Below are 18,292 nucleotides of genomic sequence, written 5' to 3'. Positions count from 1 at the left end.
CCATCCTCAGTTCATTCTTACCACCAGTAATGGTGGTGGAATGTCTCCTTGCCTCAGCAAGCCTATTCTTCTCAACTGTGCACAGTTGTGAACTTTGTATATAGTTGTTATAAAATTGTTAGTTTTAGTATAGTAGTGGGTCCTGAGTGGGACTTAGCCTAGGGACAGGGCATGCCCCTGTCCCCAGGCTTCAAACCTTGTTGTGACTTGCAAGAAGCCCATGCCAATCAGTGATCCCCATAGAAGCTGCTTGAAGTGCTTAGAGCAGGGGAGGACAAACTACGGCCTGCGGGCCAGATCGGCCCATTAGGCTTTCAATCTAGCCTGTGGGACTGCCAGCCCCATGGCACAGCGGGGCTAAGGCAGGCTCCTTGCCTGCCCTGGCCCTGCACTGCTACCGGAAGCGGCCGGCACCATGTCCCTGTAGCCCCTGGAGGGGCGGGGGGGGGGGGGAGAGGGCTCTGTGTGCTGCCCTTGCCTGCAGGCACCACTCTCTTTCCCCCTTCCCCCCTCTCTCCCCTCCCCCGCAGCTCCCATTGGCTGGGAACAGAGCCGCCTGCCCCACCCCACCCCCAGGAGCCACTGCCAGACATGCTGGCCTCTTCTTGGAGTGGCGCGGGGCCAGGGCAGGTAGGGAGCCTGCCTTAGCCCCATTGTGCACTGCTGCCACCCCGGTGCTGCTCGACGTAAGCAGTGCCGAGCCGGAGCTTGCACTCCAAACCCCTGCTGCACCCCTCACACCAACCCCCTGCCCTGAGCCCACTAACCCCCTGACTTCAGCCCCATGCTTCACCCTTCCTGCACCTCAACCCCCTGCCCTGAGCCCCCTCCTGCATCCCACACCCTTTCTGCACCCCAACCCCTTGTCCTGAACCCCTTCTTGCACAAAGCACTCCTTCCCACACCCCAACCTTACATTCATAGCCCTGCATACAATTTCCCCACCCAGATGTGGCCCTTGGGCCAAAAAGTTTGCCCACCCCTGGCTTAGGGGAAACCCACCTTAGCGACAAGTGTCACAATTGCAAGAGTTTCAGACCGTGGACCAAGAAGGAGCAGGACATTCGTCTCCAAGCGCTCCTTATGGAGTTTGCCCTTACTCCGTCCTCAGAGCCGAGCAAATCAGACTCTACTCCTAGCATTGTGGCTTCGGTGTGGAGTGTGTCGCAGACCAGCACCGATCCCCATCCCCGGTAGCAGCTAAAAAACAAAGAAAAGCCGTGAGGGAGCGTTCTCCTACATCCCATAAAGGGAAGGAGAGGGCTGGAGGAGAGCAAAGAGGGGCAGCTCTTCCCCTCCGGACAGAGGTCAGTCCCTGACTCCCGCTGAGTGGCCAAGCCCACTCCAGGACTCGCCTGCCATCCAGGGAGTGGCAGAAGCACTCGGCACCTGGCAGTGCCATCCACGCTGGAGGCCTTTCAGGCTGTGTGAGACATTCTATCCTTGCCAGTGCTGCCCATGCCAGCTACAGACATGCCTCAGTCGAGGGGTAAACTGGCCTTGGAACCCTTCCAATGGTCCTCATCAGTATGACAGCGCTCCTTGCCACAGGAGGTGCCATGTCAACGCTCACCTGAGCAATAGCACCAGCCCGCGGACGCGGGCCGTCTGGCCTGCCAGAGTCCCTGGCGTCAGTCCACGGACTCCAGGCAGTGTTCCTCGGGCTTGAGGTGGCAATCACCAGTGGGATGGCGCAGACCTGTAGAGGTACAACAGCAGTCCTCAGAGCCCCAACGCCAGGAGCGCCTGACCTGCTCACCCAGTGCATGGCACCACTCCACAAGGTCGAAACGCCAGTCCCCAGAGCTACGCCACCGGGTGCCAGACCGTTGGTACGGCTCACCATGAGCGCATTGACAAACTCCGACTCATCAGTCAACCTGCTCATGCTCCCACTCGATGGAGTGGCACCACTTGTGAAAATGTAAGGCGTCGATCGTGGAGGTACAGTCGCAGATCCACTGAAAGCTGCCGCTGGTCACCGGGATTGTGGCACTGCGAGACATTACCCTCCTACAGAGTCTCAGCAGAGGCTCGGGGCCAGAGCCGATGGGATTGGAGTAGACAGGCGCCCTCGGCACTGGCCTGGTCCCCAGACACATATCCCCTCCTCTAGCTCCGACAGTTAGGTGGAGATACTGCCCGCGGGCCAGGGCCACCCGTTAGGGGCATTGGCGTTCTCTGCTGGGCCACCAGTGGTACCATGGCCATAAAATATCAGGGTTGGAAGGGACCTCAGGAGGTCATCTAGTCCAATCCCCTGTTCAAAGCAGGACCAATCCTCAACTAAATCATCCCAGCCAGGGCTTTGTCAAGCTTGACCTTAAAAACCTCTAAGGAAGGAGATTCCACCACTTCCTAGGGTAACACATTCCAGTGCTTCACCACCCTCCTAGTGACAAAGTTTTTCCTAATATCCAACCTAAACCTCCCCCACTGCAACTTGAGACCATTACTCCTTGTTCTGTCATCTAGTACCGTCCTCTTTGGAACCCCCTTTCAGGTAGTTGAAAGCAGCTATCAAATCCCCCCCTCATTCTTCTCTTCTGCAGACTAAACAATCCCAGTTCCCTCAGCCTCTCCTCATAAATCATGTGCTCCATCCCCCTAATCATTTTTGTTGCCCTCCGCTGCACTCTTTCCAATTTTTCCACATCCTTCTTGTAGTGTGGGGCCCAAAACTGGACACATTACTCCAGATGAGGCCTCACCAATGTTGAGTAGAGGGGAATGATCATGTCCCTCGATCTGCTGGCAATGTAAGCCCAAAATGCCGTTAGCCTTCTTGGCAACAAGGGCACACTGTTGACTCATATCCAGCTTCTCATCCACCATAACCCCTAGGCAGAACTGCTACCTAGCCATTTGGTCCCTAGTCTGTAGCAGTGCATGGGATTCTTCCGTCCTAAGTGCAGGACTCTGCACTTGTCCTTGTTGAACCTCATCAGATTTCTTTTAGCCCAATCCTCTAATTTGTCTAGGTCCCTTGGTATCCTATCACTACCCTCCAGCATATCTACCACTCCTCCCAGTTTAGTGTCATCTGCAAACTTGCTGAGGGTGCAATCCACGCCATCCTCCAGATCATTAATGAAGATATTGAACAAAACCGACCCCAGGACCGACCCTTTGGGCACTCCGCTTGATACCGGCTGCCAACTAGACATGGAGCCATTGATCAGTACCCGTTGAGCCCGACGATCTAGCCAGCTTTCTATCCACCTTATAGTCCATTCATCCAGCCAATATGGAGGTGATGTGGTGGGGATGGGGCCAAGGGCTTTGGAGTGTGGAAGGGGGGTCAAGGCTGGGGCAGAGGGTTGGGGTGGGGGGTGAGGGCTCCGGCTGGGGTGCAGGCTCTGGGGTGGGGCCAGGGATGAGGGCTTTGGGGTGCAGGCTGCCCCAGGACTTCCCCCCCCCCTCCCCACAGCAGCACCTGGGCTGAGGGGGAGAGGCGCCTCTCCTCCAGCCGCGGCAGACCCAGGCTGGGGCTGGGGCCGGGGCTGGGGGAGGGGCACTTCTCTCCTGGCCACAGCCCTGAGTCCCAGGTAATGTTTAGTGTCAGGTGACAAGACCACCTGATTCTGTAGGATCACAGCATCCACGAGGCCCTTTTCACAATCCATTGTCCTCACTGATGGGTCATGAGCCCTGTCTGGCTTTTCCATTGTTGTACCTGAAGTGTTAGCAGTGGGCGTCACCCAAAGTAGCATAGTTGAAATACAGATACATAGTTAATATTCCTAACTTCAGATACAGAAATGATACAGGCATAACCTTTCCAATGATATCTCACATAAGCCATCTTGCATAAAGTACATCTCAGTTATGTCATATTCCTATCATAAGCATATTTTCATAAAGAATATGGAATGAAACGTCACACCCACCCTGCCCCAAGCTCACTGGTTGTGTTGGCAGCCAAAGAGCACAACAGATAAGGCCAACCAGGATCTACGCCCAAGAACGAGGAAGCAAAGAGGCTCGATCTATCCTTCTATGAAAAAGGCTCAATCTCTTAGGTAGAAAGATTTATTTTACATCCAGCCTCCAGCTGAGAGTGTCCAACCACCAGACCTTGCTTGGCTGCTATGATTTTAATATCTGGCAGTCCATGGCCAAGTTCTTGGATGCGCTGCCAGAGGAGCCCATGAAGGAATTCCTGATGGTCCTGGATGAGGGTAGGACAGTAGCCAGGGCAGCACTCCAAGTGGCCTCAGATGCCACAGACTACTGCCCGAACCATGGCCTTGGCAATTTCAAGGAGGCATGTGTTCTGGTTGCAATCAGCCTGGTTGCAATCGTCGGGCCTTTCGATGGAGGTTCAGCAGTCCATCCAGTATCTCCCATTCGATGATCTGGCACCGTTTTCTGAACAGACAACAAATTGCATGGCCTGAAAGACTCGAGGGCCGCCTTGTGCACCCTGGGCCTATATACACCGGTGCCGGCAAGGAAGTGGTTTAATCCGCAACAGACACATAGGTTCAGGAGCCAACCTCGGTCAGATCCCTTCTGTAAGAAGGGCAGGAGCTATAAGTGCTGGCAAGGCAACAGTCGGCTTCCTCTGCTCACTCAAGCTCCAGCCATAACCAGCAGGGTAATAAGCAGGCATTTTGAGGGTGCACTCAAGGGCGATCTTCCAGCCTGTGTCCTGGATCCTGCTCCCCTGTTATTTTCCAACCGCCTGTTCCCCTTCCTCCCTGCCTGGGCCTCTATAACATTGGACTGGTGGGCCCTCAGCACAGTAGCAGGGGGTATACCCTCCAGTTTATTTCTATCCCCCCTCTCCCACCTCATCTTCCTGTCCCTCTTCAGGGACCTTTCTCACAAGCATCTGCTCGCTCAGGGAGGTACAAGGCCTTCCCCGGGTGGGAATTGTGGAAGAAGTACCGCTGCATTTAAGGGGCAAAGGCTTTTACTCCTACTATTTTTTGATCCCAAAAGGGGTTTATGGCTCATCCATGACCTGCAGAACCTCAACAAGTATCTCAAGAAGTTGAAGTTTTGTATGCTCTCCCTGGCCTCTGTCATTCCTTCCCAGGATCCAGGAGTTCTCTGCCAGGAGGCCCTCTGCCTGGTGGACTTTTGCATCCAGCATGCAATCCACCTGGAAGCCTCGCATCTCCCAGGCATCCAGAACATGCTGTCGGATGGCCTCAGCAGGTCCTTCTCTCACCATGAGAGGTCGCTCCATTCGAAGGTCATTGAGGCGCTCTTCTGAAGGGGGGGCTCCCTGAGTGGACCTGTTCATCACCAGACAGAACAGAAAGTGTCATCAGTTCTGCTCTCTCCAGGGCCTTGGCAGGGGCGCCTTTCCAATGTTATCATATCCTATCATAGTCGGGAAACCTGATGTATGCCTTCCTACCCATTCCACTTATGGGCAAAGTCCTCTTCAAAATCAAGAGTCCTTATGATCGCCCTGGCGTGGCCTCACCAGTATTGGTATGGCACGCTCATGGAACTGGCTATGGTAGCCCCTTGGCCACTGCCCAGCCACCCGGACCTACTCTCGCAAGACTACGGTCGACTCCTGCACCTGAACCTTACCTCTCTCCACCTCAGGCTTGGATCCTGCATGGCTGAACCCAGAGGAACAGGCCTTCTCTAGTCAGATACAGGTTCTCTTGGAAAGCAGAAAACCCTCCACCAGAGCAACTTACTTGGCAAAGTGGAGGCGCTTCTGCTGGGCATCAGAGCGCAACATCTCCCCGACCCACTCGTTTCTGCAGTCCATCCTGGATTACCTGCTTCAATTAAAACACCAGGGCCATGCCTTCTCTTTGATCAAGGTGCACCTGTCAGCCATATCGGCCTTTCACCCTCGAGTCCAGGGCAAATTGGTATTCTCGCATGAGATGTCGATCAGGTTCCTGAAGGGCCTTGAATGGCTCTTTCCACTGATCTGGGACTTGGTTCCCCAATGGGACCTCAACCTAGTCCTCTCCAGGCTCATGGGCCACCCCTTTGAGTTACTGGCTTCTTGCTCCCTTTCCCATCTGTTGTAGAAGGTTGCTTTCCTTGTAGCGATTACTTCGGTGAGGCAAGTATCTGAGATTAAAGCCCTCACTTTGGAGCCACCGTATACGGTATTCTACAAGGACAAAGTCCAGCTGAGGCCCCATCCGGCTTTCCTACCTAAGGACCCTTTTCATGTCAACTAGGATATCTTCCTCCCAGTGCTTTGTCCAAAGCCACACTCAGCCAGTGAGGAGAGGTGGCCTCACACTTTGGATGTCTGGTGCAACCTGGCTTTCTACCTGGAGTGTACCAAGCCCTTCCGCAAGTCAACCCAACTCTTTATTGCAACAGCTGACAGGTGAAGGGACTTCTGGATTTCGAATTGGATCACGACCTGCATCCATACTTGTTTCAAGTTGGCGCAGGCCGTGCCTCCACCGATAGTGAAGGCTCACTCGACTAGGGCTCAGGCATCTTCCTGGCACATGTCCCTATCCAGTACAACTGCAGGTCCACAACATGGTCTTCAGTACACACGTTCACGATGCATTACGCCATCACCCAGCAAGCCAGAGATGATGCTGGATTTGGCAGAACTGTGTTGCAATTGACATGTCCATGAAAACCTGCCCGCCTCTGGTGGTACTGCTTGGGAGTCACCTACAAAGGAATGGACATGAGCAAGCACTCAAAGAAGAAAAGATAGTTACCTTTTCGTAACTGAGATGTGTTGCTTATGTCCAGTCTCTGACCTGCCCTACTTCCCCACTGTCGGAGTTTCCGGCAAGAAGGAACTGAGAGTGGGGGGAGCTGGCATTGCACCTTATACCAGTGCATACGCGTGCCACTCCAGAGGGTGCCAAAACTGGTCCCCTATGGATACCACTGAGGAAAAAACTTCCAGCACTGGTGCATGTGGCAAGCACAAACACCTACAATGGCATGGACATGAGCAACACATCTCGAAGACCAATAGTTACGGAAAGGTAACTGTCTTTTCCAGGGCTTGGTATGGCCACAGTACTGGAAACAGTACAAGGCTCTTCAGTATTGTGTCCTTCCTTGGCACTGGTGCAATCGATGCTGCAGCTGGTTCCGTGAAGGCTGTCTCCAGCCTCAACATTGAGGCATGCAGGCACTCCAATACCATCATTTACAACAGGCCTGACTTTTCCTATGGCACCAACCTTTTCAGCACTGGTGGTGAGGACTACTTTGGGAGCGCTGATCCTAACCTCATTCTGGGCTATGGATGAGTCGGATTGGCTATTGGCTCCTTCTGGAGTCACCACTCCTATGTTTCCGAGGTGCTGGGACTCCTCTCCTTCAGAGTTGGGCTTCACTTGACCTGAGAGCATCCAAGGGCCATCGGTGGACCACTACGTCTACCAAAGTTGGCATGTGCCTCAAGGCCAGGATGGAGGTCCCTTGCCTAGCGCCTTATCGTCTTCAGACCCAATGGGAGACTACTCACTCTCTGAGGTCTCGCTCATCGTCCAAGTCAAGAGTGAGATCTCCTGCTTGTGTGGCATTGGTGGGTGTGGATCAGATGCAAATTCAAACACCTGCAGTTCCCCTGCCCATGGAGCCCCAGAGTATCCTTCTTTGGAGGTGGTGTCCCGGGAGTAGGACCTGCTGGAGGTCCAGACAAGACTCATCCTTGTCCCTGAATGATGTGGTTTCACCTCATTCTTCCTCCTCTTCCATCCTGGAGGACTTTAAGGCATACCAGGACCTGTTATGCCAGCTAGCCTCCTCCCTGGGTACTCAGGCGGAGTTTTTCCAGAAAAATACCTATAAACTCGTGGACATTCTCCAGCCCTCTGTCCCTGGGAGAGTGGCCTTCCCAATTAATGAGGTGCTCCTTGAGACTGCAAGGGCTTTTGGGGGCACACCAGCCTTGGTACTACTGGTAGGTAAGCAGTTGGGAAGCGCTAATTTATCCCAGTTCAGGGATATGAGGGGTTGTATTCCCACCTGACCCTGATCTCCCTGGTGGTCACAGGGCCCAGCAAGGCAGAGTCAAGTCCTCCCCCAGGAGGCTCAAAGCACCTAGACCTCTTAGGCAGAAAGATATACATCTCATAGTAACTTCAGATGAGTATTGGAAATCAGCAAGTGCTGCTGGCCAAATATGACTTCCTCAACTGGCTGGCTATGGCCAAGTTTGAGGAGCAATAGCCTGAGGGCTCCTAGGATGATTTTCAGGCATTTGTCTCTGAGAGCTGCTTGGTGGAAAAAATGTCTTTGCAATCTGCCCTGGATGCGGAATACACTTTGGCCAGGGGGATGGCCTTGGCAATTAATATGAGGAGGACTTTCAGGCTCCAAAACTCAGGGATTGCTCTGGATGCCCAGCAAGCTATTGAGGATATGCCATTCGATGGCCGAACCTTGTTTTCAGACAAGAATGATGAAACTCTCCATTCCTTCAAGGATTTGAGGGCTACCTTATGGTCTCTGGGAGTATATACATCACCTGAACAGATATACCATTATGGGGCTCAGCCATAGCACCCCTTTTGCAGCCCGTCCCCCCCGAGACAGCAAGACTATCCCAGGAAGGATAGGTCTCATAAGAGGAAGCACTTGAGTTCAGGGCCCAGTCACTCAGTACACCCTCCTTGGATGCCTACTAAGCGCCCAATTTGACTCATTGAGCCAGAGCACTGAGCCAGTTGTTCTTCTTCCTCATTCATCATTCCCCATTCCTCTGGGGACAGGCTGGCTTGTTTTTACAATGCCTGGGTCTCTATAACATCTGACAGCTGGGCCCTAGACACTGTCAGATTGGGCTATGCCATCCAGTTCCTCTGAACACCCTCTCCCCACTTCTCTTCAGAGACCCCTCTCATGAGATACTGCTCTTTAAGCGGGTCAGTTCTCTGATACTATTGGAAGTGGTGGAGGAGGTCCTGCAAGAACACTGCAGTCCCGGATTCTACTCAAGGTATTTCCTGATACCAAAATCCAAGGGTGGGATGAGACCCAAACTCAACAAGTTCATCAAATATGTGAGGTTCTGTGTGGTCACTCTGTCAGCTAGCCTCCCTGTTTTGTCCCAGAATGACTGGTTGGCTGCTCTGGACCTTCAAGATGTTTACTTCCATATGGCCATTCTACCAAATCACAGGAAATATCTTTGCTTCATGGTAGGAGACCACACTTTCAGTAGATGATTCTCCCATTCGGCCTCTCTTCTGCCCCCTGAGTCTTCACCAAATGCATGGTGGTGGTCATGGCGCACCTCAGGAGGAAAGGAATCCATATCTTCCCTTACCTCGATGATAGGTTGTTGAAGGGCAGCTCCAGAGAGGAGGTTCTCACCCACATTGACACCACTCTATGCTTGCTCGACTGTTTGGGACTCATTCTAAACACCATAAAGTCAACTTTTGGCTTCCCACTCAGCAAATAGAGTTCATTGGGGCCTTGTTAGAATCCATGAAGTCGAGGGTGCTCCTGCAGACTGACCGCTTTCCAGGCGATTTGACAGTTGTGCCTCAGTCTGTAACCACAGTTGTCCATTACAGTCAATGTGTGCATGAGCCTATTGGGCCACATGTCCACTTGTACCCAGGTGGTCCATCTTACTAGGTCATCCTCATCAGATGTGGCTCGGGACGGTTTACTGCTCTGCCCTGCATTCTCTAGACAGGTTGGTTCACCTTCCTCCATCAGTCCTGGAGTCCTTGCGCTGGTGGGAGTCTCCACCCAATGTGTGCCAAAGGGTCCCCTTCACTCTCCCACCAAGTCACTGGTTATTGATGTGTTCCTCTTGGGTTGGGAAGCGCATCTGGACTCGGTGCAGGGTCTGTGGTCGGAACAGGAGACCACACTCCATATCAACATGTTGGAGCTTTGGGCCATCCACAACACACGTTTTGCCTTCCAGTATCGGATCAGGCGTTCACTGGTTCACATGCTCATGGACAAAACCACTGTGATGTACTATGTGAACAAATAAGGGGGAGCTCACTCAAGAGTACTCTGCCTGGTTGTGAGTTCAATCCTTGAGGGGGCCACTTAGGGATCTGGGGCAAAAATCAGTACTTGGTCCTGCTAGTGAAGGCAAGGGGCTGGACTCGATGGTCTTTCAGGGTCCCTTTCAGTTCTATGAGATGGGTATCAAAGAGGACATCACCCTGATAGCTGTCCACGTACCATGGGTCCAGAACCATCTCTTGAATCATCTCAGCAGAGTTTTTTCCCCAAGCCACGAGTGGTCCCTATAAAGATGAAGATCTTTCAGATGATGTTCACAATTGACATCTCTTTAACAAGGGAAAATAGAAAGTATTGCCTATTCTATTCTTGAGAGGGGCTCAGCCCAGGCTCCCTGTCTGATGCTTTCCACTGCAGCTGGAACTTGACCTTGCTGTTAGCATTTCCTCCTATCCTGGTCCTTCCCCAAGTCATCGTCCAGCTCAATGCGGATTGAGCCAGACTCATCCTCATTGCCCTGGCGTGCCCAAGGCAGCACTGTTCTCAGATCACCTTGCTCTGCCTGTTCAGCCTCCCCACCACTTCCTCTCCTTTCTGACCTCTTCACACAGGACTGCAGCTGCACCCTGCATCTTTCGGTGTGGCTGTTGCATGGCTGAACAAGGAGGAAGAGCATTGCTCAGAGGCTGGCCAAAAGGTTCTACTTAACAATAGAAAGCCTTCCACCAGAATGGCCTACTTGGTTAAGTGGAAGAAGTTTTCTGTGTGGTCCTTGGCCTGTGGGACCAATCTTGCAGAGGCTTCTATCCAGGACATCTTGGAGTACCTGTTGCACCTTCAGGAATCGGGCCTAGCACTCAGCTCTCTCAAAGTGCACTTGACATCGGTCTTGGTGTTTCATCCAGCAGTGGGTAGCATAGGCTGTGGAAGGCTGTGCCTCTCAAACAGGCAGGCATGTCCCTGCCCATACTCCACCCCCAAGCCCACTCCTGCTTGCTTCCAGTTCCCTTCCCAGCACTCTTCCATGGCTGAGAGGCTGGGGTAGGCATACTGGGGCTGGTGCTCACAAGGCCCGGGGCTGGGGGCGCTGGGGCCACACCACGCCACCCGTCCGCTCGGTGCTGGGGTTGGGGCTGTTGCCACTGCGCCACCCGCCTGGCTCTCCAGGGCTGGGGCTGGGGCCTCATTTCACACAGTTCTCCAGGGAAAAGGTTACGCTTTAGCCATATCCGTAGTTTGTATCCAAGGTGGTCTCAGTTTCACTTGACCTAGCCTATATTCTTCCCCAAACTGCATTCCTCCCTGGAGGAGCAATGCCTCCATATGCTAGACAATAGACGCTGTCTGGCCTTCTATCAGAAGAGAACAGAACAATTTCATGCTTCACCTTGCCTGTTTGTATCATGCAGACCACATGAAAGGTTAAGCAGTCTCTGCACAGACTCTGCACAGTCTGACATCTTTAGATGGATATCAACTTGCTTCAAGGCTGCATATGAGATCGTATGAGCTACACCTCCTCAACAGATAAGGGCATGTTCAACAAGAGCACAGGTATTGTCGGTGGCGTTCCTCAATGACATTTCCATATTGGACAGTTGTAGAGGAGCCACATGGTTGTCCATTGATACTTTTACAGACCATTATGCAATCACTGCTTCTTCCAGAGCAGATGCTAATGTCGGAAGAACAGTCCTGAGATCCTTGCTCAGGACTCCGAGCCCTGCCTCTGGATGGGGGTACTGCTCACTAATCACCTACTTGGAATACGTGTCTGCATCTACTCAAAGAAGAAGAAATGGTTACTTACTGTGTAGCTGTGGTTCTTTGAAATTTCACGCAGACATGTACTCCACAACTCACCCTCTGTCCCCTCTGTATTGGAGTCTTCTTTTGAATGTTCAGTGCAAAGGAACTGAGCGGGGTTGGGATGGCGCCACCTCATATAGCCAGCAGAGGGGTTACAGACACCAGGCACAAGTGGCACCCCTCTACAGGTACTGCTAGGCAAAAGGCTCTGGTGTGCAGCGCACACACACCTACTTGCAATACACGTCTGCATCACATCTCGAAGAACAGTAAGTAACTGTTTCAAGAGTGACTGGAGCAGTGGGGATTGGACTGTGGGTCTCCCACCTCCCAGGTGGGTATCCTTCCCACTGGACTACAGAATCATTCCCTCTGTCTCTGCTCCACTGACCATTCCATTGTGGATAGATACTTAAGTAGCCATTCGGTGAGAGAGAGAATGATTCTGCATAGGTGCTGACTCCATGGGTGCACCCACAGGGAAAAATTAATGGGTGCTCTGCACCCACCGGCAACCAAGCTCCCCTCCTGCCCCCCCTCCTGCCCCCCCTCCTCCTTCCCCCCTCCTGAGCACGCCGTGTCCCTTCTCCTCCGCCTACCTCCCAGCGTTTCCCACCCGGCCGCCGTCAAACAGCTGTTTGGCAGCGTTGGCACACTCTGGGGGAGGGAAGGAGGGAGGAGCGGGAACGTGGCGCACTCAGGGGAGGAGGCGGGGCCCGGGTGGGGATTTGGGGAAGGAGTTGGAATGGGGGCAGGGAAGGGGTGGGAAGAGGTGGGGCAAGGGTGGGGACTCATGGAAGGGGTAGAGTGGGGGCGAGGCCAGAAGCAGAGGTGGGGGGTCGAGCATCCACAGGAAAGAGGGGAAGTTGGTGCCTATGTGACTCTGTAGTCCAGTGATTAAGGCACCCATGAGGGAGACCCAGGGTCCAGTCCCTCTGCTCCATTCACTCCTTTCATTATTTGTACCCAGTGGAACAGCTTCAACAGGAGAAGTGGAGGGAGCTCCACATCAGAACATCCCACAGCTGTCTCCTGAGAGGTAGGAGACCCCTGTTAAAATCCATTCTCCCCGTCTGGCAGAGAAGTGGGAACTGAGCCTGGGTTTCCTACATCTCTGCTGAGTGCTCTAACCAGTGAGATAAAAGTTGTAAAGTGGGTGATAGCAGCAGCACTGGCTCCTCTCGCTGGATTTTGAATCTGATCCCATCAGGAAGCGCTTCTGAGCACTTCTACAGGTGACTCTGCACGCGACATGCAGCCAAACATCTGTCTTTCCCTGGTTTCTAAATCGCTCTTGGGCTTAGATGGGAGATAGGTGCCCATGGGGCCGGTGGAAGCACTAGGCAAGTTAGGCAGCCGCCTAGGGTGCCGAGATCTGGGGGGCGCTGAAAAGCCGGTGCCTAAAAATAGACGCAGGCTGCAGATCGCAGACTGTAGGGAGGATGTAGATAAGAACTACGCTCCCGGGGAATTGCTCTCTTGCCATTTACAAAGCCAGTGATTAGGGAAGTCCTTTGATTAGATCGCAGACTATAGGGAGGAGGAGGTGATAAGAACCACGCTCCCAGTGAATTGCTCTCCGACTCCTGTCTCCTGCCATTTAGAAAACCAGGGAAGTCCCAATTGCTCTCTGACTCCTGCCATGTGAAGTCCTTTGATTGTGAATTGATAATAGTACATGTAAGCAGAGTCAGGATGAGCTCTACCCTGACATCTGGTGGTGAATTATGGTGAGTGTGGAAAAGAACTCCAGGGGCTGATCTTGTTTGCATAGGCACACCCACTCGCCTGGCATGAAACAACAGCAACTGAAAGTGGTTACTTTGGCTGGTGTGGGATCCCCAGTTTTCTCTGTTATTGGGGCAGGAAGAATAAAGTTTTTTTTACCCTGATTCTGTGAATCAAGGCCAGTGGAACTGTTGTATGACAGAAGGACTGAGTGAGTCCTTCACCATTACCTAAGTAGCACTTGCTTGACAAGGGGCATGGGCTACAAAACCCAGTGAATGGAGAGAGGATGGGGATAGGTATTTGTACCTGATGATATGGGCCCCCTCTGAGGGTTTGAAACACCAATTGCACTACCGCGTTTCTCCACTGTTGAATGTCAGAGCTAATTTTGATTCCATTAGGAGTCTAGTTACAGGCTGCTGAGCTGAATTCACTTTGAGCCAATGGTGCACTAGCACTGGGGCTCCCCTACTATGAGCTGAAAGTGCTAAGAGCTGAAATCACAAAAGAGCTAAAGTTATTAAGAGCTGAGATCACTGAGTGCTGTGTTAACTAGTGGGGGAGCCTGAAGCTATATTGCTAAGCAGCTGGTGGAGCAATTTGTGGGGACGACTGGAGGCGCAGCGAGCGGCACAGAGCCTTGCAGGGCTGGTTGGAGCGGCCCAAGGAACGGCTGGAGCGGCTCACAGGTCAGTGAGCGGAGCGGAGCAGCTTGTAGAGCGGAGTAGTTTGTGGGACATCAGGAAGTGGACTGGCTCGTGGTGAAGGCTATGGCGGAACCCCACGGAGAGACGGCCGGCCGGCCTCGGATCACATAAGGTGCCCCTTAACACCCTGCGTGCCCCCCGCTTTTTACTCTGGGGCTGCACTGACCAGGGACAGAGACTTTGGGGTCTGTTGGACTTTTGGGACTTTGGGTGGTTGCTGGACCCAAGAGACTTTGGGGGTGTTGGACTTTGGGGACTCTGGGTGATTTTTGGGTTGCTGGATTCAAGAACCAAAGGGAAAGGACACAGCCCAATTTCCTGGGGTGGGTTTTTTGCTCATGGTTTGTGTTATGAATCCTGTTTGTGGTGTTTTTCCAATTTAATGCTGATGTCATTTACCTCATGTTGTTAAAACATTTTCTGTTACACTCAGACTCCGTGCTTGCGAGAGGGGAAGTATTGCCTCTTAGAGGCACCCAGGGGGTGGTATGTAATTGTCCCAGGTCACTGGGTGGGGGCTCGAGTCGGTTTTGCATTGCATTATTGAAACGGAACCCCTAGATACAGAACCCGGCCCTTGTTGCTGCCAACTTAGATGGGCAGAAGGGTTACATACAGATTGCTGTGTTGGTAGGTACATTATTACAGTATTAGCTCCTCTGTCTTGTAGATTGCACAGCAGCAGCCAGAAGGAGAGTGGAGCAGCTTCGGGGCGGGGGGGGGGAGTATAAGACCCCCCCGCTGGGGCTGAGTTGTGCTGTCAGTGTGGTGCAAGCCAGGCCGACTTGCACATGGCATGCTCCTCAGAGAGCAGGGTGCAGGTTTTCCAGGGCAGAGCCTCTGCTCCCTGGGGAGAGAAGGGAGGGAGGCCGCGGTTGGCAGCTCTGTGGACTCTCTTGCGTGGAGGGGCGGCTAAGCCGCTTTAATCCACCTCCCTGTGCCCCAGCTTTCTACCCTCTCGACCCTGCTTTGGCGTGAGGGCCACGCACTCTGCCTCACAGTCCTGCCCCACCCCCCCTGCCAGAGCGAGAGCCCAGCATTCAACTCCCCAGCCTGGGTGCAGGACAGCCTGGTGATACGCTCCCATTGTCCTGTTGCAATTGCACTGTGACTTGGCCCACTGCTGCATGCCAGGGACTGGAGAGGAGAGCGCCCATTTCACCTTGTGTCTCTTTGAATCCTACCCTTCGGCTCCCCCCATCCACACCCAAACCCGATCTGCTCCCCTTGCACTCCCCAGCCAAACCCGAACCCCCACTGACCAAACCCAGTCTGCTTCCCTTCCCCACCTAACCCAATACCCCACTGACTCAACCCGGTCTGCTTCCCTTCCTTTCCCCAGCCAAACCCGAACCCCCACTGACCGAACCCAGTCTGCTTCCCTTCCCCACCTAACCCGATACCCCAGTATGATGGAGTATCTGCCATTCTAATTTTATAAATTTTATTAATAGCAATAATTCAATATTACAAAGGTAGAATAAAATGTAGTAGATTTTGATTTGACAGAATGAAGGAAGGAAGTATAGGTGACCAAAAAGGGTGTATTTCTGATTACTTAATTTTAATGAAAAGTCATCTTGATCTCTTAATCAATGTTTACATCACCTAGGGAAAGACATACAGAATGAGCTTATTCAGTTTCTATCCAATGCCATCAAACAAAAATTCCTAGCATCTGCTCGTGCTGCAAAATACTTTTCGATCATTCTAGATTGTACACCAGATGCAGGCCATGTTGAACAAAGGACCATAATCATTCAGTTTGTGGATAGGCCTACTTCACAGACCGAGAATGAGACTGAATCAGTATTCATAAAGGAACACTTCTTGGGATTTATGTGGCTTACGGAGACAACTGGAGCTGGTATGACAGAAACTATTCTTCACTAGTTAGAAGAGATGTCTCTACCTATAGAAAACTTGTGTGGTCAAGGGTACGATAATGGGAGCAATATGAAAGGAAAAGAAAATGGTGTCCAGCGAAGAATTTTGGATATTAATCCACGAGCCTTTTTCGTTCCTTGCAGTGCACATTCATTGAATTTGGTTGTTAATGATGCTGCAAAGTGTTGCTTGGAGGCAACTGCCTTCTTTGATTTAGTTCAACGTTTTTGTGTATTTCTCAGCTTCTACACGTCGCTGGGAAGTTCTAACACACCACGTATCTAATCTCACAGTTAAACCATTGAGTGAAACAAGATGGGAAAGTTGAATTGATGCCTTGAAACCTCTTCGCTATCAGCTTGGTGACATCTATGATTCTCTGATAGAGATCTATGGTGACACTACTCTAACAGGATCATCTGGCAATACATCACGAGTTGATGCAAAGGATCTTGCAAAATCCATTTCTAGTTTCAAGTTTCTTGTTTCTCTTGTTGTGTGGTATGACCTATTGTTTGAGATCAACATGCCTAGCAAACAACTTCAGGCGAAAGAATTCGACATAAGTGACGCCGTTAATCAACTTGGAGAAACCAAGAAGTTTCTCGTAGGCCGCAGAAGTGACACAGACTTTGAGAAAACATTGATAGATGCAGGTTAACTTGCGGAGGAGTTGGATGTACCGGCACTTTTTGAACCAGATCCAATCTGTATTAGAAAAAAGAGGAAACAGTTCACACATGAAGCAGATGACGAACCTATTTACAATCTGAAAGAAAAATTCAAAGTGAACTTTTACTTTGCAGTCATCGACACAGCAATACATTCAGTTGAAGAAAGATTCACATTGATGCAGCAAATTAGTTCAGTATTTGGCTTCCTATATGATATTTACAGTTTGCAAAATACAACACCAAAGCAAATTATGGAACATTGCTTGAATCTGGAGCAAGCTTTGCAACACGGTGAATCCAAAGATTGATGCCTTTGACTTGTGCAATGAATTGCAAGCTATTGTACGACGAGTCCAAAAGAGTGCATCACCGCAAGATGTATTGAACTTCATATGCACAAATAAACTGACAGATAGTGTCCCCAACACAGTTATTGCTCTTCGCATCCTCTTGATTCTCCTGGTTTCTGTGGCCAGTGATGAGCAAAGCTTCTCGACGCTCAAGTTGATAAAAACATACATGCGAACATCAATGTTGCAACAAAGACTTGTTGGGCTATCTACCTTGTCAATAGAACATGACATTGCTCGCAGCATTGACTTGGAGGAACTTGTTTCTAAATTTGCTAAACTGAAAGCGCGGAAAAATAAATTCTAAATTATAATGTGTTACTCTGTGACAGTGTATTGTGTATAATGTATGTGATTTATTTTAAGATCCATGCTATGTTATGCAAAGTGAAAACAATAACAATGTCAACACTGTCAGGTTATTCATTTATTTTCATTAAATATGTAGACTAAATAATTAAATTAATAATTTTTCAAGCCGAACGTGTATTAATTCTAATGAACAATGCCACATTATGCAGCATTCATTTTTGAAAGTTTTTAATAAGTGATGTTCGGGGGGGGCGCAAGGTGGAAGTTTCGCCTAGGGCGCAAAATATCCTTGCACCGGCCCTGGGTGCCCAGGCACAGGGATTGTCAAACTTCATTGCATCACGACCCCCTTCTGACAACAAAAATTACTACACGACCCCAGAATGGGGAACCAAAGCCTGAACCCACCCCCACCACCTTGGGCAGGAGGGCCAAAGCCAAAGCCCAAGGGCTTCAGCCTCAGGTGGGGGGCCTGTAACCTGAGACCCACCACCCAGGGCTGAAGCCCTTGGGCTTGGGCTTTGGCCCTGGCTCCAGGCTGTGGAGCTCAGGCTTTGGCTTCTTGGCCAGCAAGTCTAATGCCACCCCTGGTACTGCTAGGGTCCCAACCCACAGTTTGAGAACCACTGGCCTAGAGGAAGGAAGCAGTGCGCATACCTAGAGGCAGAAACTTAGGTGCCCACAGAACTTTTACCCTGAAAACATAGGCACTGAGTGAGTTTAGGTGCCTACAGGATTCAGTGGCAGTTTTGTGGATTGCAATGGAGTCTAAAACTGGGACTTAGGTGTCTAAATACCTTGGTGAATCTGGGCCCAAGAGTTTTTTATACTTTGCTGAGCCCTCTGTTCTTAGCTTGCATGGCTTTTCATAGGCAGTCATAGAATCATAGGGTTGGAAGGGACCTCAGAAGGT

This window comes from Trachemys scripta, chromosome 9 (genome assembly GCF_013100865.1).
Source record: "Trachemys scripta elegans isolate TJP31775 chromosome 9, CAS_Tse_1.0, whole genome shotgun sequence".
Lineage (NCBI taxonomy): Eukaryota > Metazoa > Chordata > Testudines > Emydidae > Trachemys > Trachemys scripta.
The sequence above is the reverse complement of the archived record's forward strand: the minus strand, read 5'-3'. Positions refer to the sequence as shown.